This window comes from Elephantulus edwardii, unplaced genomic scaffold (assembly GCF_000299155.1).
Source record: "Elephantulus edwardii isolate Elephantulus edwardi_28Jun2011 unplaced genomic scaffold, EleEdw1.0 scaffold00032, whole genome shotgun sequence".
Classification (NCBI taxonomy): Eukaryota; Metazoa; Chordata; class Mammalia; order Macroscelidea; family Macroscelididae; genus Elephantulus; species Elephantulus edwardii.
The window spans coordinates 3179015-3200987 of record NW_006399782.1 but is presented as its reverse complement, the minus strand read 5'-3'; the positions used below and the strand labels follow the sequence as shown (position 1 = coordinate 3200987).

At 43.0% G+C, this 21973-nt stretch overlaps 1 pseudogene; it reads left to right on the top strand.

Moving 5' to 3' along the window:
- The first annotated feature begins 20481 nt into the window (after window positions 1-20481).
- The window catches only part of LOC102865754, a 38549-nt pseudogene continuing 37057 nt past the window's right edge, over window positions 20482-21973 (top strand).

Genomic DNA, 21973 nt, shown 5'->3' with positions numbered 1-21973 from the left:
TGGCTGAAGAAGAATTGATGTCTTTAAATTGCAGCGTTGGAGATGAACTCTGAATATCCCATGGACTACCAAAAGAATAAACAAGGCTTTCTTGGAGGAAGTGCAGTCATGGTGCTCCGTAGAGGCAAGGATGGTGAAATGTCATCTCACATATTTTGAGCGTATTTGTTAGGAGGGGACAGTCCTTGAAAAAGACATAATGCTGGGAAAGGGGAGAGGAAGACCCTCAATGAGATAGGTTGACACAAACTATGTAAGAATGGGCTCAAGCACATCGGAGATGGTGAGGATGGCGCAGGATAGGTAGGACAAGCTTCGTATATATTGTTCTTGGGGTTACTATGAGTTGTAGTTGATTCGATGGAAGTAGATTGAGTGAGATTGATTGAGTAGATAACAATGGCAACAACATCTAGGTCCTTTGTTGATGCGTTTGACAGAAAGCCAAAACTTGCTTTCCAGAGAGACCTCAAACCTCTCTTCCTGTTGTTTAACTCAGAACTTTTATCTTCATAGATCAAGACTAAGATGACTATTCTACAGAGACAAAGGGCCACTGTGTCTCCCTGCCAACCAGCCTCTGTCCTTTATTCACTCACATGATCACATGATCCTGCCTTCCTACAGCATGCCTGAGCTGAAAATATAAGCATCATAGCAAACTACCTAAAAAACTGTTTATTGCCACATAATATAGGAGAGTGTCTTCTTGTTGTTGTTGTTGTTATGTGCCATCAAGTTGCTTGCGACTCATAGCAACCCTATATACAAGAGCCCTAAATGCCGTTCTATCCTGTGCCAATCTCGCTGTCTCAAACACACTCATTTCCATCACTCCACTCACAGAATCAATCCATCTCATCGAGGGTCTTCCTCTCCTGCACCGTACCTCTATTCTTCCAAACATGATGTCCCTCTCCAAGGACCAGTCCCTTCTTGCAACACGCCCAAAGTATTTGAGACAAAGCTTCAGAATCCTTGACTCCAAGGAGCATTCTGGCTTCACCCTCTCCAGGAAAACCTGTTTGTTCTCCTAGCAGTCCATGCTGTATTCAACACTCCTCCAGCACCACAGCTCAAAGGCATCACTTCTCTTTCAATCATCCCTATTCACTGTCCAACTCACTGATCAACAATCAACACCCTTGGTACCAGCAGTCAGGAGACCAGGAGCCATATTGCACTGCATAATCCCACTGTCAGGAATCTCTCTAAATTAAGAGCAGTGATGTCAGTCTAAAGACTAAGGAGTGCCTGATTCAGGCCAATGTCTTTCAATCATTTGCTATGCATCTGAGAGCTAGACAATGAATAAAGATGCCCGAAGTATTGATACCTTTGAATTGTGGTGTTGGAGAAGAGCACTGAATATCTCATGGACTGCCAACAGAATGAAGGCTATGTATTGGAAAAAGTGAAGCCAGAGTACTCCTTGTGACAAAGATCTGTCTCTCATCCTTGGGCCATATTGCTAGGAGACGCTGTTGCTTGGCAAAGGATACCATTCTTGGGAAGATGGAAGGCAGTGAAAGAGAGGAAGACTCCCATTGTGTTACAGTGGCAGAGTGACTACAGCAATGGACTCAGCTGTGTCAGAGATAATGAGGATGGCACAAGATAGGACAGGCTTCAGATATGTTGTTCATAGGGTTGTTATGAGTTGTACTTGACAGCACCCAACAACAACAATGAAACATGTGAAAGCTCTGGTGGTGAAGCTCCTAACCAGAAGGCCAAAATCTCTCTTTCCATTGGTCTGAATCTACCAGTTACTCTTCTACAGAAAAATGGACAATTTCCTGTGCAATCTACAACCTTGGAAACCTGCTGGAGGGTCAGCTGTGAGTTGGTCCCTACTCTATGGCAATGAACTTACATTTATGAAGCACATGAAACACAAACATTGTGGGTCAGAACCCGCTCAGCAGTGAGTCTGAGGTTTCAAAAACTTGAAAAAAAATTATTTTCTAAAACTCTTGGAGGGGTCCTTTGTAATGTGCTGGAAAAAGAGTTGGACAGATGAGGCAAAGTCAGTCTGTAAAGGAACAAGTCAACAGCTATGATTTTAGTCACAATGAGCAATTCTACAGCTTCCATAGGGACTAACAGCAAATTTTTATTATATAAGAGTTTATATATAGATGCCAAGGCATTGAGAGGAGTATGCGGAACTCCAACTACCCATCAACATCAACTTTAAAGCAATATTCAATTTTTAACTAATTCATTTGGTTTATTTTGAGGATGAACATGATCATTCTTTTTTGCTCTTCTCTTCCCTGCTTCTCATCTCGGTTAACCCTCTGAGGTTGGCTCTTTCTGTGTAAAAACAGCTCGCAACTGGGTGGACACCTGTGTCACCGCCTTGCTGTCACACCCCTGTCCTCTGCAGTGGCTGTCCAGGTGTCACTAGGCTCCTCCCCAGCATGCAGAAGCCAGGTGAGCTTGTGGCGATGAGTAAGTATTAAAGGCTGCTTCCTGAAACGCTCCTGTCTCTGCTTGATGCCTGCAGTCATGACACTCTTCATCTTCTTCCTCCTGTTGTGCCTAAGCCCTGCAGCCGCAAATCAAGACACAGGTGAGGACAAGGCCAGCACCTGTGCCAGGGTTAAAGGACACTCCAGTTTCTGGTCTCTGCCATCCAATCATGCAACCAGTCTTTATTGTATCTGGTATCATCCATCTCGTTAGCTCATTAGTTAAATAATTTATCCAGGCATTTAACCTACTATCTGCTTAATAGGGAGCTCTGGCAGCCTAGTGGGTAGGGAGTTGCACTGCCACCCTAAAGGCAAAAGGTTTTAATCTACCAGTTGCTTTTCAGTAGAAAGATGGGCAGTCCTGTTCTCGTCCTGTATGATTCACAGCCTCTGCAAACCCGCTGGAAGTTCAGCTCTGAGTCATTTCTGACTCGAGGGCAATGAGTGAGTGAATCTGCTTTATGTGACTTCTCTCTGTATCTATTTTTACACACACACACATTGAAAATATCTTTGAGTAATTAGGAGTTCAATCCCACCTACGGTCTTGAAGGGCAAGCCTGGTGACCTACAGCTGAAAGGCGTTAGCATTTTCATTGGGACAGGTCTATTTGGCACATGGGAGATTGACATCCTGCTGCCTTACACTAGTTTTGAATCATGTTATTGTTGTTAGGTGCTTTCAAGTAAGACTCATAGAGACCCTATGAACAACAGATCTGAACCCTGTCCTATCCTGTGCCAGCCTCCCCATCTCTGATCCACTTGAGCCTATTGCTGCAACCAACATGTCAGTCAACCTTGATGAACGTCTTCCTCCCTTTTGGGACACTCTCCCCTTTTGCAAGCAATAGCCTGTCCTAGCAACACGTCTGAAGTATAAGAGACAGAGCTTTGTTATCTCTGCCTCCAAGGAGGACTCTGGCCGACCTTTTCCAAGACATACCTGTTCATTCTTTTGCAGTCCACAGGATAGTCAGTACACTTCTCAAACACCCCAGTTCAAAGGAGTTAGTAGCACCCTTCTATTGGATTTCCTAGGCTGTAAATCTTACAGACTGGGAGGAGACTGGTCTTCTTCCTCCTGAGGAGCAGCTATGCATTCCAAAAGCTGACCTTTTGCTTAACTAAGCAACATACTACTTGATAGATCACCAGAGCTCCTGGGGTGTCATCAGGAGTTGAAATGAAAAGGACAGCAACTAACAAAAAAGAACAATTAGCTCGAGAGTGCTCTTTTGATTGGAAAGGAGAAGGTTTCTACGGTGAGGTGGGCAGTATTGGGTCCTAGACTGTAATTTTCTCGGGAGTGAGGAGAGAAAGTGAATTCCCGTTCATCCCCACTTTCAGATTAACAGGCAAACACATGAGGCAACTGTCAGGCACCAGTGGTTTATTTGTTTTTTAAATATCCATTCATTTTTGCATATTTTTCTCCATTTCCCCCTTCCTCCTCCCCCAGTCCATTTTGCAATGCACCTCTCATTCCAGATTGTTGTCATACATTGTCATTGTCATTGTTGTTGATTGCCTTCAAGTTGAGCACAACTCATAGTGACCCTATGAACAAAAGGCCTGACGCCTCTCTAAGGCCTAATTATATATTCCTTTTTTTAAAAAAAAAATTTGTTATTGGTTTTCATAGAAATAATTCCTTTACATTTTGTTTCATTCAATCATATATTCCTTTTAAACAATTCTTTCCATGGCTTCTCAGCTTTTTGACTAAGATTAAGTGAAAACAGTTCTTTCCCACATCTGTTGCAATGCAGTGTTCATTATCTATCCACTTCTTTCCTATTCTCTCCCCAACCCACTATGTCACTCCTGTTTGTAAGCAGTGATATTATGCAATATTTGTCATATTGTGACATAGATATTTCACTCAGCATAATATCCTCCAGACTCACCTGTGTTGTGTAATGTTTTACAACTTCATTGTTTTTCGATGCTGTGTTCTATTCCAATGTGTGAATATAACATAGTTTTTCTGTCCATTTGTTCATTGATGGGCACTTGAGTTGCTTCCATCTCTTTGGTATTGTGAATAATACAGCAATAAACATGGCTGTGCATACATCTGTTTGAGCTGTGACTCTGGTTTCTTTAGGGTATATTCCCAGTGGTGGAATTGCTGGGTCAAATGATATTTCTACTTCCAACTTTTTGAGAAAGCAACAGACCACCTTCCATAATGGTTGCACCATTTTACACTCCCACCAACAATGAATAAGGGCTCCAATTTCTCCACAGCCTCACCAGCATTTGTTGTTTGCTGCCCTGTTAAACGTCACTATTGTTACTGGGGTAAGATGATATCTCATAGTTGTTTTGATTTGCATCTCTCTCAGAGCTAAGGATTTTGAACATTTCTTCATGTGCTTGTTTGCCATCTGAATGTCTTCTTTGGTGAAGGGTCTGTTCGTAGCCTGTGCCCATTTTTCAATTGGGTTGTTTGCTGTTTTCTTGTTGAGGTGGTGGAGTAATCTATAAATTGTAGATATGAGTCCCTTATCAGATAGAAAATATTTTTTTCCAGTCTGTGAATTTTTTTTTTACCCTGTTGGAGAAGTTTTTTGATGGGCATAGATATTTGATTCTTAGAAGATCCCATTCATCTATTTTGTTATTTCCTGGTTATAGATTTTTCATTATTCTTGTAAGACTGTTCATTCTGTGGCTTAGGCCTTCTGGAGTTCTTCGAAGCTTTTCTCTGATGAACTTTATAGTCTTTGACTTTACTTTTATGTCCCTGATCCACCTAGAGTTGGTTTTTGTGTATGGTGTGAGGTGTGGATCTTATTTATATTTTCTGAAGATGGTTTTCCAATTTTACCAAATTATTTGTTTAAAAGGCTGTCATTTCCCCACTTAATTGATTTTGTCTCCTTGTAAAAAATCAGTTGACCATAGATTGATGAACTGATTTCTGGGTTCTCAATTCTATTCCATTGGTCTATGTGTCTGTAGTACCAATACCATGCTGTCTTGACCACCAGAGCAGTTGAGATCAGGGAGTGTAATGCCTCCTACCTCACTTCTCTTTTTCAGTAAAGCTTTATTCATTCCAGGTCTCTTTCCAATCCAGATAAATTTAGAAATTGCCTTTTCATCTCATTGAAGAACAGTATTGCTACCTGTATTGAGAAGGCATTGAACTTGTAGATTGCCTTTAATGAAATTGTCATTTTCAAGATATTGAATCTTCCTATTCATGAGCATTTCCCCAGGTCTTCTTTTGGTTTTTGTAGTAATGTTTTGTACTACAAACATTTTCCTTGTATAAGTCTTTTGTGTCTCTAGTTAAATTTTTCTCCCAAATGTTAAATCTTGTGACTAGCTTTGTGATAGGTATTGATTTTTTAACTCCATTTTTATATTATTTTTTTCACTGTAGAGAAATCCAACTGATTTTTGTACATTGCTCTTGTAATTTGCTAGTTTGCCAAATTGGTCAACTATGTCCAGTAGTTTTCTCATGGAATCTTTAGGCTTTTCTAAGTACACTAACACATTATCTGGATATAGAGATGATTTTACCTCCTCTTTGCCAATTTGGATACCTCTTATTTCCTTGTCTTGCCTTATTGCTCTTGCTAATACTTCCAATACAATATTTAATAGGAGAGGTGATAGTGGGCATCCTTGACTACTTCCTGTTCTCAAAGGGAATGCCTTTAATCTCTCTCCTTTGAGAACGATGTTGGCTCTTGGTTTGGCATATCTACTTTTCACTCTGTTGAGGAACTTCCCTCTATTACTATTGCATTGAGTGTTTTAAGGAGGAAAGGGTGTTGTGTTTTGTCAGGCACCAGTGTTTTTAGACTTGTTAAAACAGCCCAGGAAATGTAGAAAGATTGCTAAAGCCACATCTAGAACTTCTTTTGAGAGAGAACTGGATGGCCGTAGTAACAACACTTCTTGAGGGTTTGGGGGGCATTAAGGGATATGTTAGTAAATGACTTGGTAAAGGGATTTCTGGTTGAGGGTAAGCCTTCAGTTTTGCTGAACAGACTTTGAGAATGTAGGGTTGCGGTAGGACCTCTGGGGACCACAGAGGGGAGGAGAGGTCTTCCCACAGGTCTGCCTTCCTCAACCTCCCCCACAGCATCCACCCCTTCATTGCTATAAAATTGTCAAATGTATTGAAAGAGTGTTGTTCTGGAGGGTGCCAAACTATTAACTTTGGATTCCTTCACCCATCTGCTTGGGAGCCCTGGTGGCCTAGTGGTAAGGACCCAGCTGCTCCATAGGATAAGAATGGGCAGTCTCCTCCTGTGTGATTAACTGCCTCTGAAAACCTGCTGGAGGGTCAGCAATGGGTCAGTTCCAACTCGACGACACATAACAACAACCCAGCTGCTTGGGCCTGGCTGGTGCTGGTGCTTCTCTTTATCTGAAACTCGCGCATGACCATAAAGGAGCCATTTGAGCATCCCTCTCCACCAGATGAGCTCACAGCCCTCCCCTGAACCCCACAGCTCTCTCTTCTCACCTCCAGCCCAGCATTTATCACAGATTGCAGTAATGTTCTGTTTATCGTAGCCTCCTCATTAAGACTTGGGATCATGAGGGTACTTTTATTTGAATGTGTCGCTATGATCCACCAAAGTACCTGGCTCAGTGAGTAACTCAATAGGACCACAGAGATGAATGAATACGAGTGATTGTGAGAAAATGATTGTACTTGGTTCTCATGAGGGTGAACTTCCTTTCTTTTCCTCTGACTTTTCTTTTGCCTAATAATTCAAGTTAGAGCTGTTAAGAACTCTCTGTTCTGTTCCATAGACACTCTGCGAGCTTTGGGAGGCTAGGTTCAATTTAGATCTTTTAAGTAGTTGGCATCAGGAAAATAGAGCTACATCTCCTGTGTTCTAAGAGCTAGCAAGGAAGGCAGACATGCATGTACTGAGAGAATATCCATATCAGTTGTTGTTGTGTACCATCTGGTTGGGAAAGGCCATAGTTCCAACAGAGGCAGTAAATCGCTCAGGAGGAGATTGCCCATCCTTTCCCACAGATCAGCTGGTGGATTTGAACCATGTACCGCTGTGTGGATTGGCAATGCCATGCCTTACCACTAAGCCACCTGAGTTCCTGTATCTATAACAGAGGCAGAGTAAACTTTACCTTAACAAACTGCTATCAATCTGATTCTGACTCATAGTATCCCCTAGAAGACAGAGCAGAACTGACCTAAAAGGCTTCCAAGGCTGTAGATATTTTTTATTTTCTACTAGCTCATTTACAAAATTCAAATACAAATTCGAACAAATTCTTTCAATTTCCCTCATCTCCCCACCCATCAAATTGTACAACCCGATGATTAATCTCTCCCCTCCCCCTGAACATCCACATCCCTCTGCTTCCAGCCTCTTTCACCCCTCCTGGATCCTTATACAATAATGATTTTATACAATATTTATCCTTGTGGAACTGAGTGAAGTCTGTAGATCTCGATGGAAGCAGACTTATCACATCTACCTCCAGAACGGGTGAGGGGTTGGAACCATTGACCTTTCAGTGAGTGGTCAAAGGTCTTAACTACTCTGCCACCAGAGTTCCATAAAAGCTATGTTAGGTGTTAAAACAAATACCCTTCCCTCTTCTTTTTTAAATTATTATTATTCATTTTAATGGAAATTTACAGAGACTTTGGATTTCCATTCACTCATTGTTACACTTTTCTCCCTGCCCACCCCTCCCAGCAAGTTTGTTCTTCTCTTTGAAAAGTGAAAGAAAAATTCTTTCATTGTTATACAATCCCTCCCCCCAAGTAGAGTCCACTATGCAGACTTCGATCTAGACTCCTGTCATGACAATAATACCTAATCACATATCCCTTTTAAACAGTTTTCTCCCTCATCTGTTTCAATACATTATTTATCCCATCTTTCAGTCTCCCTCCAACCCTAATGTCAGTCCCATTTTACAGCAGTGGCACTATGTAGTATAAGTTCTTTTGTGACTGAGATATTTCACTCAGCGTAATGTCCTCCAGGGTCATCCATTTTGAATAATAATGCATAAGTTTCTTGGTTTTCAATGCAGCCTAGTATTCCATTGTGTGACTAAACCAAATACCTTTTAAGAATAAAGGGAGGCATAGTCTATTGGAAGTTGTACTGTTAACCCAAGACTGAGCCTCTTTGAGGTTTGAATCTGCAGAAGGTCAGGACAAATATAGGCAATTTTCTACTGTGTGATTAGTTGTTGTTATGTGCAGTCAATTCAACTATGACCCATAGAGACTCTATGAACAACAGATCTGAACCTAATACTATTGTAACTTAGTCACTAGACTGACATCATAGCTCTCTAGCAATTTGGAGAGGTCCCTGACAGTCTATTTCCCTAATGCGATTCATCTTTTGATTTCCTGACTGCTGGTGCCAAGATTGTGGAGTCAAGCAAGCTGAAATTGTTAACAATCTCAATCTCTTCTCCATCTATCATGGTGCTGCCAATTGGCCCAGCACTGAGAAACTTTGTTTTCTTGGTATTGAGCTTCAGTTCATATTGAAGACTACAGTCCTTGACCTTCTGCAGCAAGTGTTTCAGGTAATCCTCACTTTCAGGAAACAATCTTATTTCATCTGCATAATGCAGGTTTTTGATGAGTCTTCCTCCAAGACTGATGCCACATTCTTCCTCATAATGAGTAGCCTTTCGAATGATCTGTTTTACATTAGGAACTTTTAAACTTATCTGGCCACAGTCCACATTAATAAAAACATTTTATACTGTGACCCAGTATACAATATATGTGTATAAAGATAAGCAACAACATAAAATTCTTATTGCTACTATAGCTAACATTCAGGAATATTTTCTACACTTATTCTATCCCTTCCCTTTCCATTCTGTTAAAGTAAATACAGGTCATGACCAATGAATTGATCTCTGACTCTATAATGGGCTATACTGGAGTTTGGATGGTTCCTCTTTTCTGGATGCTGGTTAATCCTTGGTCATGGAGATAACCCAACACTGGAAAAAAAACACTTGAGGAAGAGAGATGAGAGAAGGTAAATCAGATCGTTCCACTGGAGGGGCAGCTAGTGACAATAACAACAACAACTTGAGTTGAAATGTGTGGAACAGCAGGCCAACCTCAGAGGTCACTGCCCCAGCTCATTCCACCCGCCTTTACCTCCCAAACCACTTCTCTGTTTAACCAGACACATGCTGACCTGTTTCCACAACAAGGTGAACCACACCCTGCTGGACATCTTTACCCAGCTATGCTCCCTGTTGATCTCGTCAACTTTGAGAGGCCCAAGTTTATCCTTCAACAAAGCCCCAGGCAGGTGTTAACCTAACAGGAATCAACTGGAAAGTCAAAGTAGCTTAGAACAGCACTGAGAGTTCTGGAAGCAAGAACACCTGGGGTCAATTCCCATCTGATTCACAGGTATTCTGACCTTGAATCTTACCTGAACATTGCCTTGCTTTTCTCACCTGTGAATAAAAAGAAATCGCCCCCCACCCCATAGTGAATGCGCAATGATTAGGTAATAATTGAATTGAGCAACTCAGAGAGATGGTAGAGCCTGCCATACTCTCTGTTGATTTTCCTGATACTGTTCTCTTCCTTTTTTGTCATCCAATTCCCTGCCTCCCCTCAATCTCTGTCTCATCCTGTTTCTTTCTAACTAGTAGGATTTTTGGGTTTTGTTTGCTGGTTTATTCTGTTGTTGTTGTTATTTTGTGTGTGTGTGTACCATCAAATTTGATCTGACTGGTACAGGAGGAGATTGTCCCTCCTTCTCCAGCAGAGCATCTGGTGGATTTGAACCGTGTACCTCTGGGATTGCAGTGCAGCTTTTTGCCACTAGGCCACCAGAGCTCCCCTCTAACTAGTAGTTTTATTAAGACATAATTTACAGAGCATACAATTCACCTTTTTCAACGTGTATAATTCAGTGGTTTTTATTACATTGTCAGTGTTGTGCTACCATCACCACTATCTAATTTTACAACATCTTCATCAACCACCAAAGAGCCATCAGCAGTCACTTTCCACAGCCTTTGGCAACCACTAAACTATCTGTAGTCCCTATGGACTTCCTTGTTCTGAACATTTCATCTTAATGGAATCACACAGTATGTGGAGACTGGCTTCTTTCACTCAGCATGCTTTTGAAGTTCATCACGTATATAAGTATGTGTAAGTAAACCATGTATAAGAACTTCATATTTTCACAATATTCCAAATAATATTTCACTGCCCAAATGTATCATGTTAATCATTTATGAGTTGAAGGGCATTTGGGTTGTTTCCAGCTTTTGGCTATTTTAAAGAACGCTGCTGTGAACATTTGTATACAGGTTTTGTATAAATATTTTTACTCTCTTGAATAATATGCCAGCAGTGGAATTGCTGAGTTCTATAATAATATTTTAATAATTTGAGGAATTTCTAAATGGTTTTTCAACGTGGTTCTCATTTTACAATCCCCCCAGCATATATGGGTTTCCAATTTCTCTACTTGGAGTTGTTGTGTTGGAGGAGAATGCTAATATCCCGTGGACTACTAATAGAACAAACAGATATGTTGTGGGGAAAATGCAGCCAGAGTGCTCCTTAGAGGCAAGGAGGGAGAAAATTTGTCTTGTACGCTTTGGGTATGTTGGTAGGAGAGGCCATTCCTTGGAGAGGGCCATTAAGCTTAGAAAGGTAGGGTCAGCGTAAGAAAGGAAGATCCTCAATGAGACAGACTAACACAGTGACTGCAGCAAGGCGCTCAAGTGTGTCAGAGATTGTGAGGATGACACAGGACAGGACACAGTTCAGGTCTGTTGTTCATAAAGTCACTGAGTCATACTCGACTCAACAAGACCTAACAGCAACTGTGTATTGCAAGAAGCTTTGGTGGCCTAAGGGATAAGGAGTTTCACTGTTAACTCAGAAACAGGTGATTTTCAACCCACCACCTTCTCCGAGGGAAAAAGATGAGCAAACTCCTTCTGTGTGATTTATAGCCTCTGAAAATCTTCTGGCGTGTCATCTACAAGTTTGCTCTGACTTGATGGCAATGATTGAGAGCACACAGAGTGATACCTCATTGTGGTTTTGATTTGCATTTTCTAATTCTCAGTTGTATTTGAGCATGTTGTATGTGCTTATTCATCATTTCTATTTCTTCTTGTGAAGAATGTTTTGTCCATAATTGGTGTCATCCTCCCAGTCTCTGCTGTGTGTCAGTGCATTGCTGCGATCACTGTGTCAGTCCATCTTGCTGGGGGCCTTCTCTTCCTCCTCTTCCTTTTGAAGCGTGAGGCCCTTTTCCAAGGACTGGCCACTCCCGGCAACAAACCCAAAGTAAGTGAAACAGGTACACCATCCTTGCCTCTGAAGAGCACTCGGGCTGCACTTCTTGTAGGACTTACTTGCTTGTTCTTCTGCCAGTCTATGGGAGACTCAATACTCTTTTCCAACACAGTTCAAAGGTGTCAATTCTTTGGTCTTTCTTAGCCGTTGTCTATCTTTCACATACATGTTGTTGTTGTTAAGTGCCATCAAGTAGACGACTCATAGCAACCCTATGAATGAAAACCCTTTGGTCATCTCTCCATGTTCATAGAGTTTCCAGAGGCTAGCCATTCTGAAAGGGATGCCAGTCCTGCTTCCAAGCTTGTTTTACTTGGGGAGATCCACCAAACACTGTTCACCATGGACATCGCATTTAACACATCAATGTCACAGTGTTTAGCATCCCAGAAACCACGAGTTACTTCTGTACAGCAATGCTCAGACCAGTGCTACACCACCTAGAAGAATGTTTGACAAAAAACAATTTAAACCAGGCCTGAGAGCTGCAGATTAAAATCACCCATGTTAGGCTTGGTAGCATAACTTTCTGCCCCCTAGGCCAATGTAGCTATCTCTATGTTGTTATTGTTGTTAAGTGCCGTTGATTCATAAACAACTAGCGACCCTATGAACAAAAGACCTGAACACTTGTATAACTTTGGTTGTTTCTTGGATCAAGTGTATCTTAATCTTTAAAATCATATCTTTGCTCTTCTCTCCTTCAAAGAGGTACTTGACAGAAGATTTGCCCAATGAAATGCATTTTTTAATTTTTAAGTGCCTTGAGTGTTGATTATGAATCCATCATTGACAGCTGAAATCTGTTCTCCATTTGTTGTCATGTTGTCTGTTGCTGGAGCTGCGTGGATTTTTGTTTTCTTTATATTGAACTATAGACTTTGGTCTTCTTCAGTAAGTGCTTCAAGACTTCTCTGCTTTTAGCAAGCAATCTCTCTCAAAGACATTTTTTTAAAAATATGCAAATACCTCTCTTGAGAATAATCTTCAAGGCACAAAACCTTTTACTTTTGATGAAGTTCAGTTTATTGGTTTTTCATTTTGTTGCTTGTGCTTTTGATGCCATATTTGAGAAACCATTATTTAATTCAATGTCAAAAGACTTATACCTACGTTTTCTTCTAGTGTTTAAGCTTTTACATTGAGGTTTAGAATTTTTTTTTAATGATCTCCTTTGTGGCACTTTTCTTTTTCTACTTGGGACATGAACAGTGTGAACCTGGGTCTGAAAAACCAGTTGCACTGAAACATTCTAGTAAACAGCAACACAGAGGGACTGGTAGACTCTGAGGGGCGGGGAGAGTGTGGTGAGTGCAGAACAGCTTTGCTCAAGGGACTTTTGGTTCAAGCCCGCAACCCAAAGGTGGTCTGGGCAGGGTGGAGCAGGACCATGCAGTGCAGACTGTGGCGGCAAGGAAAAGAAGGTCCAGTAAAATCAACACTGATGTTAAACATGAGATTATTGGCTTCTGGGCTCCTGATTTCTGTCGTTGCTTGATGAAGTCACTCAGCCTCCAAAGAGCACTCTGGCTGCACCCTCTCCAAGACATCTTTTTCTTTTGGCAGTTTAGGGGGTGTTCAGCGCTTTTATCTAATGCCACAACTCAAGGGCATCAATTCTTCTTCTGTCATCCTTATCCAGCTCTCAGATGCATGGCAAGTGAGCGGAAAGACCATGGCCTCAATCAGACACACCTTAATCCTCAAACTGTCATAATTACTCCTCAATAATTTGGAGAAGTCTCTTAATACAGACATCCCCAGTGCAATGCTTCTCCCGATTTCCTGACTTCTGGTACCAAGGGTGTTAATTGTGGATCCAAGTTAGACGAAGTTGTTAGAAGTTTCAATCTTTTCTTCATCTATCATGATGCTGCCTATAGGTCCAGTGGTAAGAATCTTTTTTCTTGACATTGAGATGCAATCCATATTGTAAGCTATAGTCTTTGATCTTCTGCAACAAGTGCTTCAAGTCCCTTTACTTTCAGCAAGCAAGGTTGTGTCATCTGCATAACTGGTGTGTCAAATGCCATAAAGGTTACCCATGTCCTTGGGCCATCGGGTCCAAGTTTTAGCCCAAGAAACCCAATATAGGATCAGCTATGAATTGGTTTTGACTCAACGGCTATGTGTTGATTGACTTTAATCTCTTTTTAATATCTCCTTTTCACCAGGAAGCTGCTCCCATCCCCAGTCCCTTTGTTGTCCTGGAAGGAATTCCTACTGCAGGAGAGGAAGATGCTTCTGTGATGAATTCTGCCATAAAGCATCAGACTGCTGCCCAGACCACAGTGCCATCTGTAAACCTGGTAACACATGGGCAGGCTCCTTTCCACCCTGGGTGGAATTGGAATGTGAATGATGGAGAGGGTGTGGTGGGAGGGTCCAGTTTGACCTCCACTAAATAATTCCACATGAAGGAAGAATCCCTATATTTTTAAAATTTAAAAAAAATTTTATTATTTTTTTGTGTGTGTACCATCAAATCAGAACTGATTGGTACAGGAGGAGATTGCCTCTCCTTCCCTGGCAAAGCATCTTGGTGGATTCGAACCGTGTGCCTCTGGGATTGCAGTGCAGCTTCTTGCCACTAGGCCACCAGAGCTCCCCTAAGAATCCCTACTAACAATATCAATAGAACAAAGTCGATTCCTATGAGGTCAGACATGCTCCCATGATCCAACATCTTCTTCTATCAATTCTAACACCAACTGTTCATCCCAGGGCTCTCACTACTCTACTATTATGTTTTACAAGTGTATTGCAATGGCTAAAGAGAACTCACAGACAATAAACACAAATATGGTTTTTATTAGGGAAGGAACAGGCTACAACTCAGGCTGGAAATATTCAGAACACAATTCTTCAACTAGTACAGCTTTTCAGGTGTGCTGTCTGCCAGACCTTTAGCCCTGGGCCTTGCAGCTCTGGGTCCCATCCTTCACCGGGGCAAGCGTTACAAAGCACTTTTACTTCTCCCAGCTACTTGGCTCTGGCTTGGTGGGTGGTAGATCTAGTTACTGATTTCCTGCCACCTTCATTGCTACCTGTGCCACTGCCACATCTCAGTCTCAGTCTTGCTCTGTCTCACAGAAGGTTTTCTGGCCCTGTGAAAAGAGCAAAGACGGAGTGAGGATGGTCAAGGCTGACCTCCACAAGGGAAAACAATACTCACCCTCAAAAGCCATAGCACAAAACATATTTCTATGAGACCAAACATGTCCCGGCATTCCCTGCACCTTCTTCTATCAACTCCAACCCTCATCGTTCCTCTGTGAGCTCATTAATCTACTACAGTGCCTGATAATCCATTGCAACAGAACTCACAGACCCGTACTCATGCTTATGGGGTTTATTTGGAAAGTTATTATGTCATGATTCAGATTGGAAACAGGATGCAATTCTTCAGTCAGAGCAGCTTCTCAAGAGCACTCATAGGTCCTTTGATCTTCAGCCTCCCTGCTTTCGGCCAGTGTTACAAAGCTTTCTTAAGTCTTACTAACCATGGCACCTCTCCCTTAAGTCCTCCATTGAGCTTAAGTAAAGGCCTCTGGCTCTGGTTCCTTGGAGTAGCCGCCCCAGGTCAGTTCTGTCTCACACCAGGCTCTGATTCGCCACTACTGCTGCTCCTCTCATCTAGGCCCTAGGCTGACTGGTGTAGGAGTTTATCGTCCTCACTGCCAAAACCTGTGAGATTTAAACCTGATGCAATGTCTCCACCCTGCCAGGTGGCAAAGTCAAAGCAATAGCCTAGGAAAGCCATTTTGAACAATCAACCCACTACAACCCAGACCCAAAAGATGAGTAACATTCTCTGCTTTCTCTTTCTTGGTTTCTGTTTTCACCTCTGAATCAACTCAGTTTAAGCTTGGTAAGATGGCAAAACTGACCAATCCCCTCGATATTGGTCTTAATACCTTATTAGCATGTTTCTACCCAAAAAGTCAGCATGAGACCAGGCTGCTCCTTGGAGGCAAGGATTCTGAAGCTTTGTCTGACACACTTTGGACATGTTGCAAGGAAGGACCTTGGAGAGGGATGTCACGCTTGGGAGGGTTGAGAGAGTGCAAGAGAAGAAGGCCTTTCATTAAATGGATTGATTCAATGAATGGGGTAATGGCGTTGGTGTGTCAGAGACAATAAGACTGGCACAGGCTAGAGCAGGGTCTAGGGCTGTTGTACACAGTGTTGCTATGAGTCACAGGTGACCCGCAGCACATAACAACAACAAACAACAACCCAAAGCGTGATATTTACTTTATTTACACTATTAGCAGGGTATCCAGTCCCTTTGGTAGGCCACAAACTCTCCACATTTACTCTTACCCAGCCATGCGGTGAAAGTCAAAACCAATGGTTAGAAAGCCCTGTTGAACAGCTGGATATTGTGGTTGCCAATGCCAAGCCCCTTGCATTACTTTAAGCCAAGGCTAGGGTGTGCACTGAATGGCTCTCCCACAATCTCGAAACCCTTTCATTCTGTTCACGTCACAAGTGTCTTCTGTTCCTCCTGTCTTTGTTTTCCCAATGTTCCTTGTTACTTGCTACTCAATATCTGGATCAGTTTTTCAGGTCCCGCTAGGAAAGGTTAGGCTCTTGGTTACTGGGTATCAAGGCTGGAGAATAGGATGATTGAGATCCACCTAACTGCTTCACCTTTTCTTGCTATGTGGTTCCTCCTTGGCCTGTGTCTCATGGAAGCAGAGAGCACCCAGGGAGCTTCAGAGAGGTGCTGTGGGAGGAGGAGCAGCAGGGGCTTGGGGAGCAGGGTCAAGGATAGGAGTCTTATACCATGTTTTGCACAGTTTCTCATAGGACTAGGATGGTGCTGCAGATGGTGCTGCGGACGAGGAACCCATCAAACCCTGCCAGGCACGACCCTGACTGGATGCAAAATATGGTGCGTGTCATAAGATCCTTCCAGAGGAGATACTGGAAACCTGTTTCTGCCTTCTTGGCTTGTAGTTTCCAAAGGCAGGAAGCAAGAACGCTGATCTCATTTTACCAAAGGCAAGAGGAGGTCTGAGCTAGGGTAACGCTCGATGGCAATGACGGTTAAGGGAGGCACCATGCTTCCTACTCACAGATGGTAAAAGGTTAACTTCACATAGTTTTCACATGCCAAGGAGCTACTATTCTCTGGTCTTTTAAAAATGTAAAATACACTATAGTTTGAAAATTTTAGAAAACTCAGGCATCAGGCCACATTTGATCCATGAACTGTAAATTGTTAATTTTTGCCTTAAATCATAGTCCATGTTTTACTTTCCTTGTGTCCTGACTCCAAGCGTGGCTTCTCCAGACCTCCTGGTCAAGCACTAGAGCAGAGGCCACGGCCCCCCTCGACTTTGGGCAGGAAGAAAGGCAGCAGGAGGCACCGGAAAGAGCATGGGTTTATGAGTCAGAGAGACCTCCACCCTCAGCACCTGAGAAACTTCAGTCAAACTCTCCTCGTTTTTCTGAGCCTGCATTTCCTCATCTGTGTCCTACACTTTGTCTGGTGGGACTGTTATGAAAATTAATTTGATAAAGTATAGAAAGGGTAGACAAGAGGTAGCGATAATATGAGGACACATATGAACAGGAGAGAAACAGCTCTTCCTTAACTGTTCACTTTAGGTGCAGCATCTTCTCCAAACCAGCCTCCCAGAAATGTCTCTATCCGTCTCTGTGAAAGGAATCCAGAAGAGAGACTGAGAACTCCTCTGAAGCTCCTGCCTGTACTCCACGACAGTTGGATCGTGAAGCACCCTCACCATGTTAGCTTGTCGGGGCCTTGGTTCATCTCTCACCTACCGTTATTTCCTTCCATTTTGGCTCCTTCCATTTGGAGTCAGAGTAAAATGAAAACACGCAATTGTTAATACACTTAAAATCAGAGCATTTGTCATGTAAATGATACAACATGAATTTGGCTTGTGGTTTATTTGTCTTGTGTTTGGTGAGATTAATGAAGCAAAAATTTCTTGAAAGAAAAAAAAATAAGAAAGTCAGCTGTCAGGAACCTCTCCAGAGTACTGAAGAGCAATGATGTCAGGCTGCAGACTAAGGTGCACCTGATCAGGGCTATAGTCTTCACAATTGCTTGCTATGTGTCAGAGAGCTGGACAGTGACTAGGGATGATAAGAAAGAGAACTGATGCCTTTGAGCTGTGGTGCTGGAGAAGAATGTTGAATATACCATGGACTGTGAGGAGAACAAACAGTTTTATCCTGGAGAGGATGAAACTGGGTTGCTCCTTGGAAGCAAGGATTCTGAAGCTTCATCTGACATACTATGGGCATGTTGAAAGGAGGGACCAGTCCTTGGAGAAGTACATCATGTTTGGGAGAGTGGAGGGATGGCGCAGGAGAGGAAGACCCTCAATGAGATGAATCGATTCTATAATCGGAGTAATGGGAGTAGGTGTGTCAGAGACAGTGAAGTTGGCACAGGATAGGGCAGGGATTAGGGCTCTTGTACATAGAGTTGCTATGAGTCGCAAGTAACAACAACAACAACTCTTTAATATTTCGCCCTGGGGTTCATGTTATTACACCTAAACCTCAAATATCTGTCTTCTGAGTCCACAGGCCAGATCTCATGCGAGTCCTTTTCTTCTCGCAGTGGAAGAGATAGGAAGCCGTCCTCTAGTGGGCTGGACCTTGCCTCCCAGGAATGTCCCTATGTTTCAGTACTGCAAAGCTCTGGGAGAGGCCAGGGGCTTTGTGGTGTGGACCCATCATCTCCCTTCCCAGACCTGCTTCTTCTTCTGACTCCATTGATGGTTTCCCTGTCCTTCAGTTCTGGACTCTATCCTCAAAGCCATTTTTTACTTCTTCCTCTCTCTGGCCTTCCTTTCCAAATTTCCAAGTCTTTCTAGTTCTGCTTTAAATATTATTCACAATTGGTGGCTTAGTGGTCGTGCTGGATTGTGCTGTCAACCCCAAGGCACATGGTTTGAATCTACCAGCTGCTCTGTGGGAGAAAGATGGACAGTGTCCTCCTGTGTGATTTACAGCTTTTGAAACCCTCTAGAGGGTCAGCTATGAGTTGGGTCCAACTCAATGGTAATGAGCTGAACTGTGGTTGTCCCTTTCTATTCCCCACTGCCAAAGTCCTAAGTCAGAGCTGCCTAACTGTTCTCTTGTGCTGGACTCCTCTTTGTCTGCTAAGTTTCCAGAGCACTGATGTTACTGCCTCCCTGCTCAGAACCCAAAACTAACTTCCCATTGTTTGCATAATAAAGGCTAAACTTCTAATCATGACAAAGGAAGTCCTACACAATATGACCCTGATATATATTTCTGACCTTGTTGTTATGTGCCATCGAGCCATCAATGACTCATGTTGACCCTATGTACAACAGCTCTGAAGCTTGCTCTGTCTTGAGCCAGTCTCACTGACGCCAATATACCTAAGCCCATTATCTCAATTACTATGTCAATCCATCTCCTCTGGGGTTTTTTGCTCCTGTTCTGTGCCTCTACCTTTCCAAGCATGATGTCCTCCTCCAAGGACTGATCCCTCCTTGCCATGCGCCCAAAGTATGTAAGACAGACCTTCAAAAGTTTAGCCTCAAAGGACAAACTTGTTTTTACCCTCTCCAAGACAGAACTGTTTGTTCTGTTGGTGGTCCATGGCATGTTCAATACTCTTCTCCAGCACCACAACTCAAAGGCATTGGTTCTTCTGTCATCCTTAGTCACTGTCCAGTTCTCTGATGCATAGCAAATAATTAATGTAAAGACCATGGCCTGGATCAGGTGCACCTTAGTTTCTGGATTGACGTCATTGCTTCTCAGTACTCTGTAGAGGTTGCTGACTGCAGATTTTCTCAGTGCAGTTCTGACCTTCTCTCCTGCCTTATCTTCTCTTATTCCTGCACTCCAGCTAAATAAAAGGACCCATTATCCCTACCCAAGCCTTCAAAATCATTACTAATTGGAACTGTGAGTTCTAAGTAAATGACTATAACTTTGAATGGCCTGTCAGGAGAGAGCCCAGCTACTGGCTTATGGGTCTGACTGGGGTTTTTTTTGGCCCAGGTTTGTCTGAAAGCCAAGCCTGCATTATTTCTCTGGGAACATAATCCCTAGGAACAGGAGTGGGAGAGAGCCTGGAGCAAGAAACCTTCAAGGAGATAGACTGACATAGGGGCTGCAACAATGGGCCGGATCACACGATCCCAGCAGAGACCGTGGTAACGACCAGGATAGGGAAGGTTCTGATTTATTGTTCACAGGGTTGCTGTGAGGCCGAGTTGACTCAATGGCACCTAATAGCAACAACAACAGCAGCAGCAACAACAACAATACAGGGAAGAAGCGAGAGCGGTCTTGCTGACCACCGCAGTGACTGACTGGTTACTTGATAAGGGGAGAGCTACTGAGAAATCATCCCCTCCACACCCCCAGCTTGGTGGGTTCCTCTTTATTCATGTGCCTCCAGCTTCTTCTCTTCAATTCCCGTCCCTTCCATACACCCCTAAAGAGAAGATAAAGAAAAGGATTTTTGGGGTTTGGCCCCCTTGTGTACTTAGAAACCAATGCAATCACTGGAGGTGAGGCTGACAACCAAGAAGTCTGAAGCAGAGCTGGAAGGTGACAGAGAGAGGCGAAGGGAAGAGAAAGGAGGGATTAGGGACCATCTCCACCATCACCCACCCTGGAGAAAACACCTCAGACATGACGTAGTGCAGGTCCTGAATAAGGGAAGTTGTTGAGGCTAAAGAAAGGGGTAGGTCAAGAAAGGGGTGCCCCTTTGTCTATGTAGAGTGGGAGCTCCCCACACCAAGCGCAGCAGCTTCACCGACCATAGACCCTTTGCTCACTGTAACATACAGAAAGAAGTCTTCTCCATGGTGTTCCTGGTATGGCTGTCCCAGTGTGGCTCTGGTGAGTGGAATTGCTGACAAAGTAAAGCAAGTAATTTTTAGCTCCAAGATTAATTCACTTCTGGATCAAGAAGTAGATGGAATGACCAGCTGTGAAATTAAAAGGCATCATCGGGTATTTCTTTTTGTCCAGATCTCCTCTCCGAGCTTTGAGAGGCTTCTCTACTCTCACCGGGACTCAGGCCGGGTATTGATTTTGGATCTTCTTGCCTTCAGAGCGGCGCTTCTCAAACAGATGCTTCTGTTTACAGCCTAACTTCATCCTCCCTGGGACCAGGCTGGACTGGACAGAGCTGAGAGGATGCAGGGGTGGGCATGGGTGGGAGGGGGCTGGTGCCAATGGGGCGACTTCTGAGAAACAGGTCTGAGAACATCTGTCCCTGGGATGGAAGGGGAAGCAGCTGCCCATTGGCTCACTTTCATGGATTATGGTTTGTTTCACAGTGTCCTACCTTGTCCACAGTTCCTTGGCCTCCTGAAAACCTGGGACAGTGGACAGGTGGTACCTGGCAAAAAAAAGTACCCAGGAAGACAAACTTGAGAGCCAGCTGATCATGGCTACGGCTGGACCACTGTGTCTTGATCCTTCTGTGTCTGTAACCTGCACTGCCAACAGACTGCTCCATAAGAAGCAAAAAATGAATATGCGGCCTATCTATACTTATTAATATTTTTATAATTCATGTACATTGTGTTTCATGCATGTAGATTGTGTTCCCTTCTTTCTCTAAAATATACTAATTTATAAAACATTAACATTCTTCAAAACAACTGTGAGATATCATCTCACCCCAGTCAGAATAGCAAAATTTCACAAAACAGCAAGCAACAAATGCTGGTGAGGTTGTGGAGAAACTGGAACCCTTGTTCCCTGTTGGTGGGAGTGTAAAATGGTACAACCACTGTGGAAGGCGATATGGCGCTTTCTCAGAAAGTTGCAAATAGAGATAACATTTGACCCAGCAATTCAACTACTGGGAATATATCCCAAAGAGACCATAGCTGACATCCAAGCAGATATATGCACACTCATGTTTATTGCAGCTCTGTTCACAATAGCAAGGAGTTGGAAACAACCCAAGTGCCCATCAACAAACAAATGGATAGAGGAGCTGTGGTATATTCACACAATGGAATACTACACTGCATTGAAAAACAAGGAACTCATGCGATATTATTAAAAATGAGTGAGCCTGGAGGACATTATGCTGAGTGAAATATCTCAGTCGCAAAAGGACAAATACTGCACGGTGCCACTGTTGTAAAATGGGATTGATATCAGG